This window comes from Salarias fasciatus, assembly GCF_902148845.1.
Source record: "Salarias fasciatus chromosome 23 unlocalized genomic scaffold, fSalaFa1.1 super_scaffold_20, whole genome shotgun sequence".
In the NCBI taxonomy this organism is placed as follows: Eukaryota; Metazoa; Chordata; class Actinopteri; order Blenniiformes; family Blenniidae; genus Salarias; species Salarias fasciatus.
In genome coordinates, this window is record NW_021941230.1 from 2,161,411 (window position 1) to 2,185,614 (window position 24,204).

Consider the following 24,204-nt stretch of genomic DNA (forward strand, 5'->3'; position numbering starts at 1 on the left):
AGACAATCAGGCATGTAGGAATGAGTAAATCACAGCAATTTCATCATGAAATGATTGATTTTTGAGGTGTTATTGATCAATCAACAATGGCATAAAAGCCTGATTTATAGAAAACAGGACCAATAGAAAATGAGCTGAGAGAAATGTAGAATTAAGAACTAAATAAATTTGTGATGTATTAATGAATAATTCTGGGCTCCACCTTGAAGACAAGGCTAATGACCAAACTCCAGTTTGAAAAAGGGGAGAAATAATTTAAACTGGTTGTTAATCTTTAGAATAAACAGATGTTTGGATCCTCTGAAAGATTGGGGGGGTCTGTTGGTCTGGAGGTGTGTGTCATGATGATGAACTGCTGGATAACAGAATGAGGAGAAGAATGAAGTCCATCCTCATAAACAGCAGCAAAACTCTTTTTGTAACCAGAGTCAGTCACACATCCACAAGTTTAATCCCTCCTTCATGAATACAAGTAAAGATTTTCACATCCAAAACTTTGATAACTGTTTCAAATGAGTCCAGGATGAAGATACTAGTTTATATGAAAGATGCTGAACATCTTCTGTTTTTATACAGCATTTAAACATGTTGCTGATTTTTTGTGTACATGCAAATGATCAGAGCAGTTTATGTGTGATTTCAGAGGAGTGTGTGAGAGTTAAAATGAATTCAGTCCAAAACAGAACCTCTGATTAGTTTCCTTTGATTTCCTCCAAACCAGAGTGAGAGATGTTGAGCTCCCTTTCAGATTCAGCTCCAGGATTGTGAAGCAGTGTGAGAGTTGAAGCTGGATCTTTGTGTTGTGTTGCTCAGAGTAAATGTTGCTTGGTGTCCACAGAAAGAAGAAGAGGACTGATGTGTGTGAGGAGCAGCCAGAAAGATCCAGAAGCGCCGCTGCACTAAGTAAGAGTGGACATGTGTCTGCTGAGGGACTGGTCTGTCTTCACTGGACTGGTTGTTGTGTTGTAGAGACATGAAAGCTTGTTGTTTGTGTGCAGTGTGATTGTTGTTGTTGTCTGTGAGCAGGTGTGGGTCTGCAGCAGCTTCTAGAAGAACATAAGAAGAGTGTGAGGAGGAGATGTGAACGTGTGACTGAAGGAAGTGATGAAGCAGGAGGAGGAAGCCTCCTCAACAGGATCTACACTGAGCTCCACATCACAGAGGGACTCAGTGAGGAGCTTCAGAGGGAACCTGAGCTGAAGCAGCTGGAGACAGCTTCCAGGAAGGAGAGCCTCCATCACACTGCCATCAGGGTTCAGGACATCTTCAAAGCCTGGGCCCAGCAGCACACACACATCCGAGTGGTTGTGACCAGCGGCGTGGCCGGCAGCGGAAAAACCTTCTCGGTGCACAAGTTCAGTCTGGACTGGGCCGAGGGCCTGGAGAACCAGGATGTCAGTGTGCTGGTGGTGCTCTCCTTCAGGGAGCTGAACCTGCTGGGAGAGCGGCCGTACAGTCTCCTCTCGCTGCTGGCTGTTTTCCATCCCACGCTCCAGAAGCTGACGGCAGAGGAGCTGGCCGTCTGCAAGCTGCTCTTCATCTTGGACGGCCTGGATGAAAGCAGACTTTCTCTGGACTTCAGCGGCGGCCGGCGGCTGCTGGACGTCTCCCGGCAGTCTTCGGTGGGCGAGCTGCTCACTAACCTCATCTGGGGGGATCTGCTGCCCTCGGCTCGGGTCTGGATCACTTCCCGACCGGCGGCGGCCCATCAGATCCCTCCAACATGTGTGGACAGACTGACAGAAGTGCGAGGCTTCACTGACGCCCAGAAGGAGGAGTACTTCAGGAGGAGGCTGAGTGATGAGGAGCTGAGCAGCAGGATCATCTCCCACATCCAGACCTCCAGGAGCCTCCACATCATGTGTGGAATCCCAGTCTTCTGCTGGATCACTGCTACAGTTCTGGAGCACATGTTGAGCAGCGAGCAGAGAGGAGAGCTGCCCCAGACCCTGACTGACATGTACTCCCACTTTGTGCTGCTTCAGACACACAGGAAGAAGCTCAAGTACCATGAAGGACCTGAGACGGGTCCACAGGAGCTGACGGAGGCTGACAGGGAGCTTCTTCTGAAGCTGGGCAGGATGGCCTTGGAACATCTGGACAAAGGAAACATCCTGTTCTACCAAGAAGACCTGGAGCAGTGTGGTCTGGATGTGACTGAGGCCTCGCTGTACTCTGGAATCTGTACTCAGATCTTCAAGAGAGAGTCTGTGATCTTCCAGAAAGCCGTCTACAGCTTCGTCCATCTGAGTGTTCAGGAGTTTCTGGCTGCAGTCTTCATGTTCCACTGTTTCACCAACAGGGAGACAGACGAGCTGGAGACCTTCATTGAAGAGCAGCATAGGGAATATGGTTTTTATTCTTATGATGATGCTTTCTCATCTCTGGACAGCTTCCTGAAGGCCGTCCTGCAGAAATCCCTCAGCAGTCAGAACGGCCACCTGGACCTGTTTGTCCGCTTCCTTCATGGCCTCTCTCTGGAATCCAACCAGAGACTCTTAGAAGGTCTGCTGGATCCAACAGAGATCAGTCCAGGAACCATCCAGAGAGTCATCCAGAACCTGAAGGAGATCAGCAGTAGAGAAGTGTCTCCTGACAGAAGCATCAACATCTTCCACTGTCTGACGGAGATGAAGGACCTCTCAGTCCATCAGGACATCCAAGAGTTCCTGAAGTCAGAGAACAGATCAGAGAAGGAACTCTCTGAGATCCACTGCTCAGCTCTGGCCTACATGCTGCAGATGTCAGACCAGGTCCTGGAGGAGTTGGACCTGAAGAAGTACAAGACATCAGAGGAGGGACGACGGAGACTGATCCCAGCTGTGAAGAACTGCAGGAAGGCTGAGTGAGTCCACTTGTCCTCATGATCAATGTCTCAGTGATGTTTGTAGAAAGTAGTTCCTGTAGTTCCTCTGTGGAGATGATCCTCAATGATCTGTCCTGAGGAACCCATCAGTCCACTGTCTGATCCGCTGCCTCAGACTATGACTGATTATTATTCAGCTGTTAACGGCTCCATTCTGCTGCAGAGAGTCTCACTTCATTATTCAATCAAAATTTACATTTTAATATTTCATTTCAAAACATTTTCATCAAACTTTCTGCTGTTCCTAAAAGTCTCCTCTACCCTCCAGAGAGACTCAGTTTTCAGAGTTGGTTCAAACTTGGACTGTCAGTCTTCCTTCATGTTCTGATTCACATTTCATCTCTTATTGTCTGTAATATTCTAATGAGACTGAAATGTTTCCAGCTGCCTGGAATCCATCTGATCAGCCCTCATAGCAGCTGGAAATCAAATGTCCATGTTGTGGAAGTCAGCAGATCTTCTCTTGGTCTTCTTCACACTGTAAACATGTGATGAAAGAAGTGATGTGAGGCTCAGCAGCAACCAGACTAAAGCCAGAGAGGAAATGTGTTGAATGATGTTAAAGTGAGAGCAGAACTCTGAACTGGGTCCAGAATGAAGAGCTGCTCAACATTTCACTCAGTGTTGTTTTCACAGCTCAGCAGTCTGACCAAGCTGAGAGACAGCAACGCAACATGAGACAGTGAGGGCAACATGAGACAGTGAGGGGCAACATGAGACAGTGAGGGCAACATGAGACAGTGAGGGGCAACATGAGACAGTGAGGGGCAACATGAGACAGTGAGGGGCAACATGAGACAGTGAGGGCAACATGAGACAGTGAGGGGCAACATGAGACAGTGAGGGCAACATGAGACAGTGAGGGGCAACATGAGACAGTGAGGGGCAACATGAGACAGTGAGGGCAACATGAGACAGTGAGGGGCAACATGAGACAGTGAGGGGCAACATGAGACAGTGAGGGGCAACATGAGGGGCAACATGAGACAGTGAGGGCAACATGAGACAGTGAGGGGCAACATGAGACAGTGAGGGGCAACATGAGACAGTGAGGGGCAACATGAGGGGCAACATGAGACAGTGAGGGCAACATGAGACAGTGAGGGGCAACATGAGACAGTGAGGGGCAACATGAGACAGTGAGGGGCAACATGAGACAGTGAGGGCAACATGAGACAGTGAGGGGCAACATGAGACAGTGAGGGCAACATGAGGGGCAACATGAGACAGTGAGGGCAACATGAGACAGTGAGGGGCAACATGAGACAGTGAGGGGCAACATGAGACAGTGAGGGCAACATGAGACAGTGAGGGGCAACATGAGACAGTGAGGGCAACATGAGGGGCAACATGAGACAGTGAGGGCAACATGAGACAGTGAGGGGCAACATGAGACAGTGAGGGGCAACATGAGACAGTGAGGGCAACATGAGACAGTGAGGGCAAAATGAGACAGTGAGGGGCAACATGAGGGGCAACATGAACACAGTGCAGTGGGCAATTTGTTATTTGTCCATAGGGGCAGGTTGGGGTACCTGGATATTTAACTTTAAGTATACTTCTTGACATTAGGAACCGAACTCAACATGTGGAACTCCAGGTTGTCCTCCAGGTTCTCCTCCAGGTTCTCCTCCAGGTTCTCTCCTCCAGGTTCTCTCCTCCAGGTTCTCCTCCAGGTTCTCCTCCAGGTCAACATGAAGCCAAAGTGAAGAAGTGAAGCTCTGATGTCCAACAGTCCATCAAAGTGTCCTCTCTCATAGCGTCCTGTCCTCTCTGGTCTCATTACAGTCTTTCTGGCTGTGGACTCTCTGATCCTCACTGTGAAGTGATCTCCTCAGCTCTGACCTCTGACCCCTCCCATCTGAAACATCTGGACCTGAGTAGGAACAAGCTGGAGGATTCCTCAGTGAAGATTGTGTGTTCTGGACTGGAGAGTCCAAACTGTAACCTGGAGACTCTGAGGTCAGTTCACTGTCTGAAGGGAGAATCTGTTGGAGGCAAAGGACTGAGAGGAGATCAGGAGGATTCCAGATGTAGTGTGGACAGAGAGTGGACTGAGCTCTGCAGCATGTTGATGAGAGCTCTTCTCCTCCTGGAGGCTTCAGCTGTTTGGACTTTACATTTCTAAACTCTTCCAGTCTGAACCTTCTTCAGCTCTCAGTCACTTCAACATCAAACTCTGTCCTCTAATCTCACTTCTTTCTCTCTTTATTCAGGTTGGAGCACTGCAGGTTGTCAGAGATCAGCTGTTCTTCTCTGGCCTCAGCTCTGAAGTCCAACCCCTCCCTCCAGAAACATCTGGAACATCTGGACCTGAGTTTGAACCGTCTGCAGGATTCAGGAGTTTCTCAGCTGTGTGGTTTTCTGCAGAGTCCACTCTGTGGTCTGCAGACTCTGAGGTCAGACTCCATGTTTGAGTGTGTTTCAGTAAAGTAGTGTTGACACTAAAGGTCAGACATCAGGCTGATCTGAGAGTGATCCACACTGAGGATCTCCAGGAGAAACGGAGCTTCTTCTCTGCTCTTTAGTCCTGTGACTGTGGCAGAGCCGTGTGCAGCTCCACATTTCAAAGCTTGCTAGAAGAAGAAAGGAGCTGCAGTGGATCATTGACTGTGAACCTCTGACACGCTCCATGTTGACCTTCAGCTTTCAAAGCAGCGTAGCGGCTGGGCTCTTCACTCCTCCATGGCAGAACTAAACAGCTGACTGAGCTTCACAGGGTTCCAGTGTGGATTGGAGGATGAAGAGTTGTGAAAGTGTCCAGTCAGTCCAGTGAGGTCTGGATGGGATGTGGTTTCAGAGTTCAGTCAGAGGAGGAGGAGAGTGAACAGGCTGCAGAGCTTCTACCAGACCATGTGGGGGCAGCACTTGTTCTCAGGCTCCTGGCCTTGATTGGGAGCTCGCCATCAGGAATTTGATCTCATTGCAGAACACCTGGCTGCACGGACCAAACTATTCCACTGAGAAAGTTCAAGTCAGCATGAAGCTAAGCAAACGCCAAGCTAACAGCTGAAAGACAAAAGGCTTCAAAACACATTGACACTGTGTTATTATATTAGCATGTTAGCATTAGCATGTAGGTATTAGCATGTCAGTACATTAGCATTTTAGCATTAGTATGTCAGCAAATTAGTATGTGAGCATGAATATGTCAGCATTAGTATATCAGCATAATAGCATGTTTGCGTTAGCATTAGCATGTCAGCACATCAGCATGTCAGCATATTAGCATGGTAGCATCAGCATGTCTTTGCATTAGTGTGTCAGGAAATCAGCATGTTAGCATCAGAGTGTCAGAATATTAGCATGTTAGCTTAAGCACATCAGGGCATTTGCAAGTTAGCATAAGTATGTCAGCAAATAAGTATATCAGCATATCAGCAATAGCATGTGAGCACATTAGCATAGTGACATGAACATGTGGGAACATTAGAATTTTAGCATTACTATATATTAGTACATGAGCATGTTAGCATGAGCATATCAGGAGAGTAAGGTGTTAGCACTGGCATGTCAGCTAATTAGCATGTTAGCATTGGTATAGTAGAACATTAGCATGTTATCATGAGTGTGTCTGGACATTAGCTTGTTAGCATTAGCATGTCAGGACATGAACATGTTGGCACATGTTAGCATATGAGCATGTTAGAATGAGCATGTTGGGACATTACCATGCTATCATCCGCGTGTCAGCATATTAGCATGTTAGCATAACTTTGTCAGGATATTAGTATGTTTGCATCGATATGTTGACAAATTAGCATGGCAGGATTAGCATGTCAGCAATAGCATGTAAACACATGAGCATGTTAGCATTAGCATGTTGGAATTGACACGTCAACATGTTAGCATAAGCATGTCAGGAAATTAGCATTTTAGCATAACTGTGTCAGGATGTTAGCATTAGCTTTTCAGCACAATAGTATGTTAGCATAAGCATGTCAGCACACTAGCTTGTTAGCATTAACATGTCAGCTCATTATGGGATGTCACAAATCACACTGCTGTTGTGTGATACGTGTGTGGTGGTCCAGATGTAGTGTGGACAGAGAGTGGACTGAGCTCTGCAGCATGTTGATGAGAGCTCTTCTCCTCCTGGAGGCTTCAGCTGTTTGGACTTTACATTTCTAAACTCTTCCAGTCTGAACCTTCTTCAGCTCTCAGTCACTTCAACATCAAACTCTGTCCTCTAATCTCACTTCTTTCTCTCTTTATTCAGGTTGGAGGACTGCAGGTTGTCAGAGATCAGCTGTTCTTCTGTGGCCTCAGCTCTGAAGTCCAACCCCTCCCTCCAGAAACATCTGGAACATCTGGACCTGAGCAGGAACACTCTGCAGGGTTCAGCAGTTTCTCAGCTGTGTGGTTTTCTGCAGAGTCCACTCTGTGGTCTGCAGACTCTAAGGTCAGACTCCATGTTTGAGTGTGTTTCAGTAAAGTAGTGTTGACACTAAAGGTCAGACATCAGGCTGATCTGAGAGTGATCCACACTGAGGATCTCCAGGAGAAACGGAGCTTCTTCTCTGCTCTTTAGTCCTGTGACTGTGGCAGAGCCGTGTGCAGCTCCACATTTCAAAGCTTGCTAGAAGAAGAAAGGAGCTGCAGTGGATCATTGACTGTGAACCTCTGACACGCTCCATGTTGACCTTCAGCTTTCAAAGCAGCGTAGCGGCTGGGCTCTTCACTCCTCCATGGCAGAACTAAACAGCTGACTGAGCTTCACAGGGTTCCAGTGTGGATTGGAGGATGAAGAGTTGTGAAAGTGTCCAGTCAGTCCAGTGAGGTCTGGATGGGATGTGGTTTCAGAGTTCAGTCAGAGGAGGAGGAGAGTGAACAGGCTGCAGAGCTTCTACCAGACCATGTGGGGGCAGCACTTGTTCTCAGGCTCCTGGCCTTGATTGGGAGCTCGCCATCAGGAATTTGATCTCATTGCAGAACACCTGGCTGCACGGACCAAACTATTCCACTGAGAAAGTTCAAGTCAGCATGAAGCTAAGCTAACGCCAAGCTAACAGCTGAAAGACTAATGGCTTCAAAACACATTGACAACATGTTAGCACATTAGGATGTTAGTATATTAGCATGGCAGCATTAGAATATCAGCAGATTAGCATGTTGGCATTAGCATGTCATCACATTAGCATGTAGGCATTAGCATGTCAGTACAATAGCAGTTTAGCATTAGTATGTCAGCATTAGTATATCAGCCTGTTAGTATGTTTGCATTAGCATTAGTATCAGCTTTAGTGTGCCAGCACAGCAGCATGTCAGCATATTAGCATTAGCATGTCTTTGCATCAGTGTGTCAGGAAATCAGCATGTTAGCTTGCGCACATCAGGGCATTTGCATGTTAGCATACGAATGTCAGCAAATTAGAATATCAGCATTAGCATGTCAGCACATTAGCATAGTGATATTAACATGTGGGCACTTCAGAATTTTAGCATTAGTATATCAGTACATTAGCATGTTAGCATGAGCATATCAGGAGAGTAACGTGTTAGCATTAGCATGTCAGCATATTAGCATTAGTGTAACATCACATTGACATAAGACTGGTATGTTAGTATTGGGCTCGAAAGGATGACGTCAGCAGTGGAAAAAAACCGCAATGCATTGTGGGCAATGCCGGCGGTGTGCGGTAACGTCTGTTTACACCAGCTACAAGCAAGACTGGTGTTTCTCTTTTAAGTTTGTTTGGCGAGTTTCTACAAATGCAAACGTGGTGCAGTCGTGCTGTGTCATTAACTGCCACAGTCATTCCCACGATCGCTCCAGAAAAAAAAAGAACGAAGGGATGACGCCTGTCTCGTTCCCAACTTGGAAGCAGTGGCAGGGACCGGGATATGTGGACTAACAGACGCAGAATGGCCTGGAGAGCAGCCGTCAGACGACCAAACATGACCCGACAGAAGTAAACACCAGGAAAAATGGACCAAAACAGAAAGGCGACGGACCGTACCGAGACAAGCTGGACCCAGTTCAGACCCGGTTGGGCTCACTTACCGTTCCTGTTGCGGGAAAGGTTGCCTGGAAGTGAAACGTCCATCAAAGCATCGCAGGAAAAAAAAAAGAAAACATCGTAACAGCACAGCGCTACAGGCTGGTCAGGGCACAAACTTCAGTGATGGGAAATTTGTCTTGAAGAAGACCAAGAAATACTACAGCCAGACAGACTCAAATCTTTGTGACAGCTGCAAAGGTTTGTGACTTAGTTGTGTGGACTCCGGTGGACTGCAAGGTGCACATTGTTTTCCTTCATTTTATTTGCAGTGTTATTTGTTTATGTACAATCTAACTTTATATAGTTGCAGTGATATTTGTTTGCACAAAGACTTTTGCATCTTATTAGAACTGTAACTGTAACTTTAACAGTGTTGTTGCACTACACAAGAAGGTTGGTAATAAACAGAAAAGACTTTGAAACAAGGAATGGTCTGACATTATTGCATGGGTAAATGGCGCAGTCTCAGAGGATTACCCATTAAAATGAAGTTTCATAAACAGCTAATGAACTACAATATTTAATTTTACAGCAGTATTATTAACTTATTACAGTAGAGGGCTGGGTGTTGTCACCATATGAGCAGGTAACAGCTGAGGAGGATTACCTGTCCTGACAGAATGAAATGTTAAGGATAAATATTAGAATTAAGCAGAGGAAGAATGTTGGCAGTCAATTTTATTTACAAAAAAAACAAAAGTTGGTCACATATAATCCAGATAAAAAAAATCGGTTCATCTCACCATGGACTTAATTTCACCATTCATATGTTTATAACGGACACACTGCTCATTCTCCACAATGTGGTTCTGGTGTATGAGGTGCAGGTGCAGCAGTTGCCTCCTTTTTCTCCGTTGGAATCTTTGGTAATCCGCAGCTTTCACCTTCGTGTGTTGAGATGTGATGACAGGTTCAGTCTGGATGAGTTTCATTCACTTCATCAGCAGCTCTCCTGAAAAACACACACACGCCCATTATGACTTTTAAAATGAGGTCAGTTGCAATGTACTGTCAAAGTCAATCTCCTATGAGTGAGGACAATAATGATGCAAATTCCAAAGTAATCGATAAGGAAGTGGAGGAAAGAGACAGTGTTTGCTTTAACTGCCCAGAGGCTGTGTCCATGGCTAACGCTAGCAACCAGCTAACACTGCTAACACCGCAACATACGAGGAATATAACAGAACTCACCAGTCTGAAGATGCCGTGAACAGTCTAACGTGTCGGTGATGGCGTTGAATGTGATGTTTTGTCGTCTGACAGCTGCTCTCCGGGCCATTCCGCGTCTCTGTGAGTTCACATATCCCGGTCCCTGCCGCTGCTTCCAAGTTGGGAATGAGACAGACGTCATCCCTTCGTTCTTTTTTTACTGGAGTGATCGTGGGAATGACTGTGGCAGTTAATGACACAGCACAACTGCACCATGTTGTATTTGTAGTAACTCGCCAAACAAAATTAAAAGAGCAACACGAGCGCAGCGTCTTGCCTGTAGCTGGCGTAGACAGACGTTACCGCACACCGCCGGCATTGACCACAATGCATTGCGAGATGTCACGTGTCCTTTTGAGCCCTATAGGCATGTCAGCACATTAGCATGTTAGCATTAGCATAGTAGAACATTAGCATGCTATCATGAGTATGTCTGGACATTAGCATGTTAGCATTAGCATGTCAGGACGTGAACATGTTGGGACATGTTAGCATATCAGCATGTTAGAATGAGCATGTTGGGACATTACCATGCTATCATTAGTGTGTCTGCACATTAGCATGTTAGCATAACTTTGTCAGGATATTAGCATGCTTGCATCAGTATGTTGGCAACTTAGCATGGCAGGATTAGCATGTCAGCAATAGCATGTAAACATATGAGCATGTTAGCATGAGCATGTTAGAATTAACATGTCAACATGTTAGCATAGGCATGTCAGGATATTAGCATGTTAGCATAACTGTGCCAGGATGTTAGCATTAGTTTTCAGCACAATAGTATGTTAGCATAAGCATGGCAGCACACCAGCTTGTTAGCATTAACATGTCAGCTCATTATAGGATGTGACAAGTCACAGTTGTGTGACTTATGTGTGTGTGTGTGTGTTTGTGTGCAAACTCTGTCCTCTAATCTCACTTCTTTCTGTCTTTATTCAGGTTGTTTTCCTGCAGGTTGTCAGAGATCAGCTGTTCTTCTCTGGCCTCAGCTCTGAAGTCCAACCCCTCCCTCCAGAAACATCTGGAACATCTGGACCTGAGCAGGAACCCTCTGCAGGATTCAGCAGTTTCTCAGCTGTGTGGTTTTCTGCAGAGTCCACTCTGTGGTCTGCAGACTCTGAGGTCAGTTGACTGTCTGTTCCTGTTGTAGAAGGAGAAATGTTTGTCAGCAGCTGTGATCTGAGACTCTGATCCTGCAGTGAGAGAGTGGACTGAGCTCAGCAGCAGCTGACTGCTGTGTGTGGACATGAGGAGAAGTCAATCAATCAATCAATCAATCAATTTATTTTTGTATAGCCCAGTATCACAACAACAGTTGCCTCAGAGGGCTTCAAGATGTTACATTGGTCGGTAAAAGTAAAAACAGTGAATAAGCATAATGGTAATATGTCAATATTTACAGTAACGAGACAGAACGAAGCAACCACCGCCTTCGACCCTCACATCCGGCAAGAAAAAACTCCAAACACCCAGTGGGAAAAGAAGAAATCTTGGGGAGAACCACAGTATGGAGGGATCCCTCTCCCAGGGACGGACAGCTTTGGCAACAGCTAGCATGAGACAATAAGAAGTAAAGCCTAGGACAATGTTGAGTACAGTCCGTTGGACGGTCCAGCACAAGAACCACAGATCCCAGCAGTAGAACCAAAGCCAGTCCACGGGCAGGACCGACAGGAGTGTCCTCCCGGTCCGGCCAGAGCTTGTTCGTAGGCCCTCGTAGTAATGGAGTCAGCAACTGAAACTGGAGAAGACTCCCCCTCGAAGGGGGGGACAACAGGTGAAAAGCAATGAACGGACTCAAGGGAATAACATTCAGACATTAGAGGATAGGGCTCAGTGCACCGTACTTCCCACAGCATTCTAGCTCCTAGGGCAGCTTTGTGGATACTTAACTGTTTAAACTAGTATTTAGTTAGTTTAGTTTAGGTTAGTTTAATTTAGTTTGGTTTAGTTTAATTTTGTTTAGTGTAATTTGGTTTGGTTTAGTTTAGTTTAGTTTAGTTTAGTTTAGTTTAGTTTGGTTTAGTTAGGTTTACTATAGTTTAGTTTGGTTTACTGTAGTTTGGTTTGGTTGACTTTAGTTTGGTTTGGTTTGGTTTGGTTTAGTTTAGTTTAGTTTAGTTTAGAATCCCGAGCTGACCTGATCATAGGCTGCATCGAAGAGAAACGTCTTGAGCCTAACCTTAAATGTGGAGACTGTGTCTGCCTCTTTGTCACCACTTGGAAGCTGGTTCCATAAAAATGGTGCCTGATAGCTAAAGGCTCTTCCACCTAGTGTCCATTTAGAGACTCTAGGAGTCACCAGTAACCCTGCATTTTGAGAGCGAAGTGCTCTGATTGGTTGATAAGGCGTTAAAGCATCTTGGAGATAGGTTGGAGCCATCCCATTTAGGATTTTGTAAGTGAGGAGAAGGATTTTAAATCTAACTCTAAACTCGACTGGAAGCCAGTGAAGAGATTTTAGAACGGGAGTAATGTGTTCACGTCTTCTAGTTCCGGTTAATAATCTGGCGGCCGCATTTTGAACCAACTGAAAGTTTTTTAATACACTTTTTGGGCAGGCTGCGAGAAGGGAGTTGCAGTAGTCCAATCTCGTAGAAACAAATGCATGGATGAGTTTTTCTGCATCGCTTCTAGGTAGAATGTTTCTTATTTTAGCTATGTTGCGCAAGTGGAAATATGCTGTTTTACAAGCCAGGTTGATGTGTGCTTTAAATGAGATATCCTGATCAAATAAGACCCCGAGGTTCCTCACAGTAGAGGAGGAGGATATACTGACGTTATCTAAGGTGATAATCTGTTTGGATAGACACTCTCTCAGTTTATGGGGGCCTAGTATAATGACCTCTGTTTTGCCAGGATTCAGACGGAGATAGTTCGTAGTCATCCAGGTTTTAATTTCTCTGATACAGTCACTGAGTCTGTCTATTTGATTAGTTTGATCAGGTTTCATAGATAAATACAGTTGTGTGTCATCTGCATAGCAATGAAAATTGATATCGTGACTTCTAATTATGTTCCCTAAAGGAAGCATATATAACAGAAATAAAATTGGCCCGAGCACGGACCCTTGAGGAACCCCATAACTGACCTGGGAGCACGGTGAGGACTGTTGGTTAACGTGAACAAATTGGTACCTATTAGATAAATAGGATTTGAACCAGCAGAGGGCTTTTCCTCTGATGCCGACCTCACATTCTAACCTCTGCAGGAGAATATTGTGGTCGATTGTATCAAAAGCTGCACTGAGGTCCAGCAGAACCAGGATTGAGACTAGACCTGCGTCAGCCGCCAATAGCAAGTCATTAGTGACTTTAACTAACGCAGTCTCTGTGCTGTGATAAGCTCTATATTCTGACTGAAATTTCTCAAATACACTATTGTCCTGTAGGTGGCGGTAAAGCTGTTTAACCACGACTTTTTCCAGGACTTTTGAAATAAAAGGCAGATTTGATATCGGTCTGTAGTTGGCTAGAATATCAGGATCGAGATTAGGTTTTTTCAGCAGTGGTTTGATTACTGCGAATTTAAATGACTGTGGCACATAGCCATTTTCTAGAGAGGTATTTATTATAGTTATGATCGTATTTAAGATAACTGGAAGAATATCTTTGAAAAGCTTAGTTGGAATTGGATCTAGTAGACAGGTCGAGGTTTTAGAAGACATTACAATCGAAGTAATCTCAGCCCCATTTACTGATGAGAAACTATCTAGTATTTCAGGTATTTCAGGTGGAGGCAGTGGCTGGATTCCCTGAGCTTGATCTGAGGAAAGCGCTTCACTGATTTTACCTCTAATGGTTATGATTTTATCATTAAAGAATTTAAGAAAGTCATGGCAGTTTAAAGATTCTGGGATTACTGGTTCCACTATAGTATGACTGTTTGTCAGTCTGGCTACAGTGTAGAATAGAAACCGAGGGTTATTTTTGTTTATTTCTATTAAACGAGAGTAATATAATGTCCTGGCTTTAAAAATAATTTGTTTATAGCTTAGCAAGCTACATTTCCAGGCCTTCAGAGATTGCTCTGATTTAGATTTACGCCACAGTCTTTCTAATTGCCGAGTTTTTTGGTTTGAGAACACGGGTTTCAGAATTAAACCATGGAGCAACGCGCCTGGGTCGATTGGTTTTCAGCTGCAACGGGGCCACTACGTCAAGGGCAGATTTTAGTGAGTGCATAGCACTGTCAACAAACTGATCACTATTATCACCACTGGTCAATAAGCTCATTTCTGTGAGTTCACAAGATAATGCAGCAAATGCAGGCTGGATCAATTCTTTGTACCGAGCCACAGATTTTTCAGATAATGTCCGTATCAACTGAATTTTATCTTTTTGAGCAGAGTAGTCTTCAATCAAAACCTGAAAAGTAATTAAAAAATGGTCTGAGAGTATGGGGTTCTGAGGGAGAACATTTAGGTCACTGACTTCTATCCCATATGTTAAGACCAGATCCAGGGTGTGCTTGTGACTATGAGTGGATTCATCAACATTTTGAGTGAAACCGATACTATCTAATACTGCAATAAACGCATTACTCAAACTGTCACCAGAATCATCCACATGGATGTTAAAGTCACCTACTATAAGGATCTTGTTATGAGTCAATACTATATTGCTTAAAAACTCTGAGAACTCAGTTAAAATGTCAGAGTAAGGACCAGGAGGTCGATACACAATAATTAATAGCACAGCTTTTTGATTCTTCCAATTTGGACAAGTAAGCGTTAGTATTAAGCTTTCAAAAGAGTTGAATTTAACATTAGTTTTGGGTTTAAGAAGAAGACTGGAGTGGGAAATCACTGCCACACCTCCACCTCGACCTGTTGATCTAGCTGTTTGGAAATTAACATAGGTTGGAGGGGTACATTCATTGAGCCTCACATAGTCATCTTGCTGGAGCCAAGTTTCTGTTAGAGCAAGGAGATCAATGTTATTGTCACCGATAAGGTCATTAACTAACAGAGATTTAGTGGAGATTGCTCTAATGTTTAATAGACCACATTTTATGTATTTCCTACTGGAAGAGTTATTCTGTCTTGTACAGGTGTTAAGCTTTTTACCCATTGACTTTTTTTTAATGCTTTGAGCACTATGGACAGACTCAGTCTCTGTTAGCCTAGGTAAACCTCCATGCTTGACTTGTAAAAATCTGGGAGCAGGATTAGTGACGGGATCAACAAAATCAACAGAGGAGCGTTCTACACGACTGCTCTGCGCCCGGGGCTCATAGCTGGATTGTCAATTTAGCGTACTGAGCCGATCAGCCATATTGTGAGCTAAAAGGGCTGCACCATCCAAAGTTGGGTGGATGCCGTCCCTGCGGATGAGCCCAGGCTTTCCCCAGAAGGTGCACCAGTTGTTTAGAAAAATAACTCCGTTTTCCTCACTCCATCTAGACAACCAGCGATTGAATGATGAAAGTCGGCTATACATTTCATCATTGACCAAATTGGGCAGGGGACCAGAGAATATTACGGCATCAGACATCGACTCAGCCAATTCACACACCGAGGCTACTTGTAATTTGAGCACCTCTGATTGTCTCCGCCGGGCATCATTACCGCCTGCGTGAATCACGACTCGACGGAATCTCCTACCTTCCTGTTTTAAAAGCCTAAGGTTCCCCTCGATGTCCCCCACTCTGGCCCCCGGGTAACACCTAACCTTCACCGCTGGCAGCTTCACGTCTCTAACTATAGAGCTGCCAATCCCCAGCGTGTCCAGTTCAGCCGGTGTGTCGTCGCTGAGGGGAGAGAACCTATTGCAGACGTGAAGCGGTTCTTGGAGTGCTACGTGGCGGTGCTTAGCACTAGCCTTCCTCCGGACTGTCAAAAAACCGGTCCTGGTCTTGTCCCGGCTGCTCGGGACACGCTGCGGGGCTAGGCTTGCTAACACTCCTCTCACTGCAGGAGCGGGCTGCAAGCCCTGCCGCTACCTCGCTATAGCTAGCGCTGCCCTGCCCCTCACATCTGCGCAGCCGCTCCTCTAACTCGGTTACCCTGGCCTCCAGCGCTGTCAATACACTGCACTTTACGCAAATACCCCTATCGTCAAGGGAGGCAGGGTTCTGACTCAACATACGGCACACTGAGCAGGAAAGAAAAGAAGACAGAGGGGAGGACGCCATAGCGGTCCCGGCGGACCAAGCGAGTTAGCACGCTAAGCTAGTTAGCACGCTGGTGGCACTAACGGCGGAGAAGAAATGTAATTCACGAGAGATCGCTGGTCAATCGGGGGCCAAAGTAACCCCGGGGGCGTAAATAACCCCGATTTTTGATTGCTTCGTGAATGAACAGTAATAGCAAGAGAGAGACAGCAAGCACTTCAGTCGCTCGTAGGCTTCAGCAAGCTTCACCAACACGGAAAACACTCACCGGAGTGATGTCAGACGCTCAGGCTGCCAATGTGTGTGTGAATGTTGTGTGTGATGAAGATCCACGACAACAGAACAGCTCATTGATCAGGACTCAGTAATGTGGAGCTGCTCATTTCTCCATCAATACATCTGATTGGTTCCTCCTCATTGATTCTGCTGCTTTCTCTCTTTATTCAGGTTGGAGGGCTGCAGGTTGTCAAAGATCAGCTGTTCTTCTGTGGCCTCAGCTCTGAAGTCCAACCCCTCCCTCCAGAAACATCTGCAACATCTGGACCTGAGCAGGAACCCTCTGCAGGATTCAGGAGTTTCTCAGCTGTGTGGTTTTCTGCAGAGTCCACTCTGTGGTCTGCAGACTCTGAGGTCAGACTCCATGTTTGAGTGTGTTTCAGTAAAGTAGTGTTGACACTAAAGGTCAGACATCAGGCTGATCTGAGAGTGATCCACACTGAGGATCTCCAGGAGAAACGGAGCTTCTTCTCTGCTCTTTAGTCCTGTGACTGTGGCAGAGCCGTGTGCAGCTCCACATTTCAAAGCTTGCTAGAAGAAGAAAGGAGCTGCAGTGGATCATTGACTGTGAACCTCTGACACGCTCCATGTTGACCTTCAGCTTTCAAAGCAGCGTAGCGGCTGGGCTCTTCACTCCTCCATGGCAGAACTAAACAGCTGACTGAGCTTCACAGGGTTCCAGTGTGGATTGGAGGATGAAGAGTTGTGAAAGTGTCCAGTCAGTCTAGTGAGGTCTGGATGGGATGTGGTTTCAGAGTTCAGTCAGAGGAGGAGGAGAGTGAACAGGCTGCAGAGCTTCTACCAGACCATGTGGGGGCAGCACTTGTTCTCAGGCTCCTGGCCTTGATTGGGAGCTCGCCATCAGGAATTTGATCTCATTGCAGAACACCTGGCTGCACGGACCAAACTATTCCACTGAGAAAGTTGAAGTCAGCATGAAGCTAAGCTAACGCCAAGCTAACAGCTGAAAGACACATAGCTTCAAAACACATTGACACCATGTTAACACATTAGCATGTTAGTATATTAGCGTGGCTGCATTAGCATGTCAGAATATTAGCATATCAGCATGTTAACATGTTAGCATAACCATGGCAGCATATTAACATGTGAGTACATTAGCACTTTAGCACAATACGTGTGTGTCAGCACAGCAGCATGTCAGCATGTTAGAATGTCAGGTTATTAGCATGTTGAAATTAGCTTGTCAGCCAATTAGCAGGCTAGCATAAGCATGTCAAAACAGCATGTTAGCATTAGCATGTCAACACATTACCATGAAGCCATTAGCATGTCAGTACATTAGCATTTTAGCATTAGTATGTCAGCATTAGTATATCAGCCTATAAGCATGTTTGCGTTAACATTAGCATGTCAGCATATTAGCATGGTAGCATCAGTATGTCTTTGCATTAGTGTGTCAGGGAATCTGCATGTTAGCATCAGATTATCAGGATATTAGCATGTTAGCTTTAGCACTTCAGGGCATTTGCATGTTAGCATAAGAATGTCAGCAAATTAGTATATCAGCATTAGCATGTCAGCACATTAGCATAGTGATATTAAAATGTGGGCATATTAGAATTCTAGCATTAGCATATCAGTACATGAGCATGTTAGCATGAGCATATCAGGAGAGTAATGTGTTAGCATTAGGATGTCAGCATATTAGCATTCGTGTAACAGCACATTACCATAAGACTTTGGTATGTTAGCATAGGCACGTCAGCACATTAGCATGTTAGCATTCGCATAGCAGAACATTAGCATGTTATGAGTATGTCTGGACATTGGCATGTTAGCATTAGCATGCCAGGACATGAACATGTTGGCACATGTTAGCATATGAGCATGTTAGAATGAGCATGTTGGGACATTACCATGCTATCATTAGCGTGTCAGCGCATTAGCATGTTAGCATAACTTTGTCAGCACATTCGCTTGTTAGCATTAACATGTCAGCTCATTATGGGATGTCACAAGTCACACTGTAGTTGTGTGACGTGTGTGTGTGTGTGTGTGTGTGTGTGTGTGTGGTGGTCCAGATGTAGTGTGGACAGAGAGTGGACTGAGCTCTGCAGCATGTTGATGAGAGCTCTTCTCCTCCTGGAGGCTTCAGCTGTTTGGACTTTACATTTCTAAACTCTTCCAGTCTGAACCTTCTTCAGCTCTCAGTCACTTCAACATCAAACTCTGTCCTCTAATCTCACTGCTTTCTCTCTTTATTCAGGTTGAGATACTGCAGTTTGTCAGAGATCAGCTGTTCTTCTCTGGCCTCAGCTCTGAAGTCCAACCCCTCCCTCCAGAAACATCTGGAACATCTGGACCTGAGCTGGAACCGTCTGCAGGATTCAGGAGTTTCTCAGCTGTGTGGTTTTCTGCAGAGTCCACTCTGTGGTCTGCAGACTCTGAGGTCAGACTCCATGTTTGAGTGTGTTTCAGTAAAGTAGTGTTGACACTAAAGGTCAGACATCAGGCTGATCTGAGAGTGATCCACACTGAGGATCTCCAGGAGAAACGGAGCTTCTTCTCTGCTCTTTAGTCCTGTGACTGTGGCAGAGCCGTGTGCAGCTCCACATTTCAAAGCTTGCTAGAAGAAGAAAGGAGCTGCAGTGGATCATTGACTGTGAACCTCTGACACGCTCCATGTTGACCTTCAGCTTTCAAAGCAGGCTGATCTCTCCTGGATCAAGCTGTCACTGATCTCCCAGCTGGAGCTCCAGACTCTCAGCAGCTTGTTGGCTTTCTGTCCAGTACGCTTGGCTGTTGACATGTCCTCCACTGGGCTCTGCTTCTGTTTGGTCTTCACATCAGTTCAGCTCTCCAAAATATCCAAACCTGATTTGACACATGACTCATGGAAACAGTCCAGCTGTTCAGCAGCAGCAACAAGTATGTAGCGGCTGGGCTCTTCACACATTGACACCATGTCAGCACATCAGCATGTCAGCATATTGGCATGTAGGCATGAGCATGTCAGCGTATTAGCTTGTTAGCATTAACATGTCAGCTCATTATGGGATGGCACCAGCCACACTGTTGTGTGACTTTGTGTGTGAGAGAGTGTGTGTGTGTGTTTGTGTGTGTGCAAACTCTGTCCTCTAATCTCACTTCTTTCTCTCTTTATTCAGGTTGATTGACTGCAGTTTGTCAAAGATCAGCTGTTCTTCTCTGGCCTCAGCTCTGAAGTCCAACCCCTCCCTCCTGAAGGAGCTGGACCTGAGTTGGAACCAGCTGCAGGAGCCAGATGTGCAGCAGCTGGTTGCTCTCCAGCAGAGTCCAGACTGCAGCCTGCAGACTCTGAGGTCAGTAGATGGTTGGAGTGAGTCCATGCTGCTTTCAGCAGGTTTGGACTAAACACAGTCAGTGTGAGAACAAAGATCCAGTGTTTGACTCTCAGTGAGGCTGTGAGAGGAGAACGCTGAGCAGCTTCAGGATTGGACAGCAGAGGACACACAGTCAGCCAATCAGAGGAGCCACAGGCTTGTTGTGTTGGTCTGACAGTGGTGGTCCTTCATGAGCTCTGAGCTGCTGACTGCTGCTCTGAACAGGACTGAAGTCCTCACTGCTTCACACACTCTGACCTCCACCTCTCATCTCTCTGCAGCTGGGAGAGGAGCTACTTCCAGCGCCGAGTGACAGAGGAAGCAGCAGAAGAGCTGCTGAGTGTCAGTGGTGCAGTGTGAAGAGCTGTGAGAGTCCAGCATGGAACCATGGAGCATCAGTAGATCTTCAGCGTTCAGCCCTGCTGGTCTCCCTCATTTCACCATCCTGAAGGAGATTTATCCAAAGAACCACTCAGAAAACTTTTTCAGATCAACAACATCTGCTGCTTCTGTGAGACTGGTGTAGAAACAACTGTCCAGATGTTCTTCTCATGCTCTCAGATACAATCTGCTTTGATTTTCAAAGTGATTCCAGACTAAATCTCTTCATTTCTGAGTCATGTGACAGAAAACAGGAGAACTTTTGGACTGACTGCAGAAGAAAAATGATGAATTGTTCAGTCATGTAATTCTCTGCTTGGTGAAGTTTTTCATTCCTCTCAATCACATTTTAAAGTCAATCCTCAACTTTCAATGGTTTCTAATTGTTTAGCAGCTCAGTAAAAATGATCAAACTACTAAGACACAGATCTTAGACACAATCTTTGAAACAGTCCAAATTCATTTGTCCCCTTTGTTCATAAAAACTCTATTTTGATCAATATTTAGTGAAGCTGGTTTCTTGTTTCTTCTGTTTTCTTCTCATCTTCTCTGAAGCTTAAACTCCTGATTGAAGTCTTGATGTCAGCTGATAGTCAGAGAACTCGTTTCCTGTTTGAGAGCTTTGTTTCATTGGTTTAGAAGGAAACTCAGAGAATTCCCTCCTGACTGGGGGAGGGGCGAGGGGGAGGGCTAGAAAGAGAAATGGGATTGGGCCTTAGTGTGGATCCTCCACAGTGTGTGATCAACGAGGTCCCCGGCCTGCAGAGTCAAACATTTCACGTCAACTGAAAAAAAAAACCCAGTACAAGCAGAGAAACAAGATAACCAGGCACCAAAAACAGCAACAAGTTCCCGGTCAGTCTGACTGAGGACTTGTCCCTTCCATGTTTCTGTGCTGCTCATCATCATTTCTTCTCCCGTCTTCCTCCATCTTCAGAGTCTCAGGATCGGTGCGTGCGCCCCGTCATCCCCCCAAACGGAACTTTCAGCCATCAGGGAAAAAAACAAAACACATAAACCATGAAATAAATGAATAAATACATAAATTAGAAAGACGAAGGTGCTGCTGAAGCTGTGGATGGGTGTGTTGTTGTAACAGTAACACTGTCACAAACTGAAGAGGAAACGTTTGTAAGGCAGTCCCTGAAGAAGGATGAAGAAGGGAATTCTGGTCTTCCTCTGAACATGCACATTTTTTAGTTGGTAGTCAAACACACGGTTTTCTCCCTTTTGTCAAGGCTTCTTCAGAAGCGCCAGACGACCGTCACAGGGTGTCCTCCGGGAGAAGTTCGGCATTCCGCAGTCTTTTGCGTTCTTCCCACATCTGAACGCTGCATGTTGTGTTCTGGCTTTCACATTGGTTGTGTCCTCCATGATGACACAGTGTGGTCCAGTGAGGAGGAGAGTTGAGGAATCTGGATGTGCAGTGACTGGGACGCTGCGCTCTGCCACTGTGCACGTTCTCACAAACACACAACACCAACAGCAGCAACGACAAGCACACCTGCAGCTGCTGCACCAACGACCACCACATCACACCTGAAGATTATATGGAGAAAACATGTCCCATGTGCCGTGCACCGCCCGCTGTGGAGACATTCTCTGGTAGGGGGGCTTGACCTTTCACCTCTGCCCTGCTGGACCGCGTGTTCCTGTCCTGTGGCGGCTTCCTCCAGACCGGCCGGGAGCACGCCTGTCAACACTGAGTGTGGCTCGTCAACATGCTTTGTCACCTGACTGCTCCAAACAAAGAAACACACACGAGTTCCAATGAAGTCTCAACTGGAAAGGTTCAAAGGAGAGACACATCTGGCAGGGATGACATTTAAACTTTTTTAATAACAAATACAAACTCCATGAACACAAAACAAAAAAATCAAAAACTAAACTCCTTAAAAAAAAACAATAAAATGAAAAAAAAAAAAAAGAAAAAGCAGTGACGCATTACTAATACTGGTCTGCAGGGCCGCCTTGACCACTGGACAAGGAGGGACTGAAGTCCAGGGGCCTCGGTCTGTCAGGGGCCAATCAGAGGGGCCAAATATAATGTCTGAAAAAGGCTCTTTGTGGACGTCGCTGTCAATCACCAAAAATTGCTTTTTCCAGCATGGCGCGCCCGCAGCCAGCCGTGACGGCAAGTCGGATAAAGGGCCAATCAGAATTCACCTTAGTTTCATGTTATTCTTTGACTTGTTAAAGTTTCTGTCAGAGGAGAACCTGCGGGAGGACACTTCAATACCGCCCACCTCTCAGTCCCAGCCCGGGCAGCCTCAGCTTTTTACCAGCTGGAGCAAGTCAGGTGAAGAGAGAGGAGAAGGCATCGGCGCTGCCGCCATTGGAAGCGCTCCTTCTGCTGCATCCGGAGGGGACCCGCAGCCGCCGCCGCCGCTGGATGATCCCTACAACACAGACCCGGCTCCATGGGGACAACACACCACAGCAGATGAAAAGGTACGAGCGTATTGGGCTGAAATAGGACCAGCACGACGCCAAAATAAGGACGGTGATCTGTCGGCTTCAGCTCGCCAGCAGAAACAACAGAAGCGTTTTTTTAATGAAGCGTTTTTCCAGCGGAAACTTGTCAACGGGGAAAATGTACTTAGAGAACGGCTGTGCTGCTCTCCACAAAGTGGAAATATATTTTGCTTTGCAGGCAAACTATTTGGGGGGCAAAACAGAGGCAGGTCTTCCTTTTCAAGTCCAGGATTTTCAGACTGGCAACAAGCAAAGATGAGAATCAGCGAGCATGAAAACAGTGAAATGCACAGATCGGCCATGACTGCTTATATTAATCCATAAGCTGAACACTGAGTGGTGGATTCAGAGCTGAAGAGGCAGTTTCATCAGGAATGCCAGTACTGGACTGATGTGCTTCAAAGAGTTGTGTTGGTTGTCAAGTTTGTGTCTGAGCGAGGACTGGCTTTCAGAGGGAGCAGCCACAGACTTGGGGAAGCAAACAATGGGAACTATTTGGGTTGTATGGAGCTCATCAGTGAGTTTGATCCCTTTTTGAAGTCCCATATTGACAAGTATGGCGATGCAGGAGGAGGAACTCCCTCTTATCTCTCTTTAAACATTTGAGAAGAATTTATTCAACTAATGGGAAAACAAGTTCTCACTGAAATTATTGGAAAAGTCAAAATGGCAAAATATTGTTCCATTAGTGTTGACTCCACCCCTGATGTTTCACACACTGACCAGCATATTGAGATATGTGTCACCAGACGGAGCTGTTGAGGAGCGATTTGTAAAGTTTTTGCCAATATTGAGTCACAGCGGTGAAAACCTTTTCCAGTGTTTGACAAGCGTTTTGGAGGAGACGGGAATTCACATCAGTAACTGTAGAGGACAATGCTCTGACAACGCAAGCAACATGTCTGGCATCTACAAAGGCGAGCAAGCACGCTTGAGGGAAATCCCCCCTCTTGCTGAGTGGGGGCCATGTGCAGCGCAGACACTGAATCTAGTGGGTGGAAACAGAGGAATCTCTGTTTACTCTGTTTACGTCTCCATTATTGACCGTCTTGTGTCCGAACTGGATCAGAGATATGAATCTTACAAAGGCCTGTGTGAAACCTTTGGATTCCTGAATCATTTGAAACCAATTTCCTCTGAAAACCTCGACACAGCAGCTACCAGTCTTTACAAGAAGTAGAAAACTGATCTGTCAGAAGACTTTGTTGATGAAGTGGCACATTTTCAACAGTTTGTGCAAACACTCTCAGACAGCGGCACATCAGCCTCGGACCTTCTGAAAGACATGAGGACCAGATGACTCCAGGCAGTACTCCCTGATGTGGACGTTGCCCTTGGTTTATATCTCACTCTGCCTGTGACCAATGCTGCATTTTCCAAGCTCTCAATGGTGAAATCCCGCCTGAGATCATCCATGCACCAAGCCTCAGTTAGTCCAGGGGCCTACACCTTGGTTCAGGCAGCCCTGGCTGCTACATCTGGACTGATCACTGCCTCCCGACAACAGCGACAATAAGACATGTATTTTGTATGTATTGTTTATGAGACGGTTTTC

The 24,204-nt window shown here is 45.8% G+C and overlaps 1 pseudogene; it reads left to right on the top strand.

Moving 5' to 3' along the window:
* Positions 1–1,034: 1,034 nt before the first annotated feature.
* On the top strand, positions 1,035–20,857 carry LOC115384134 (NACHT, LRR and PYD domains-containing protein 14-like; annotated as a pseudogene).
* The last annotated feature ends 3,347 nt before the right edge of the window (positions 20,858–24,204 follow it).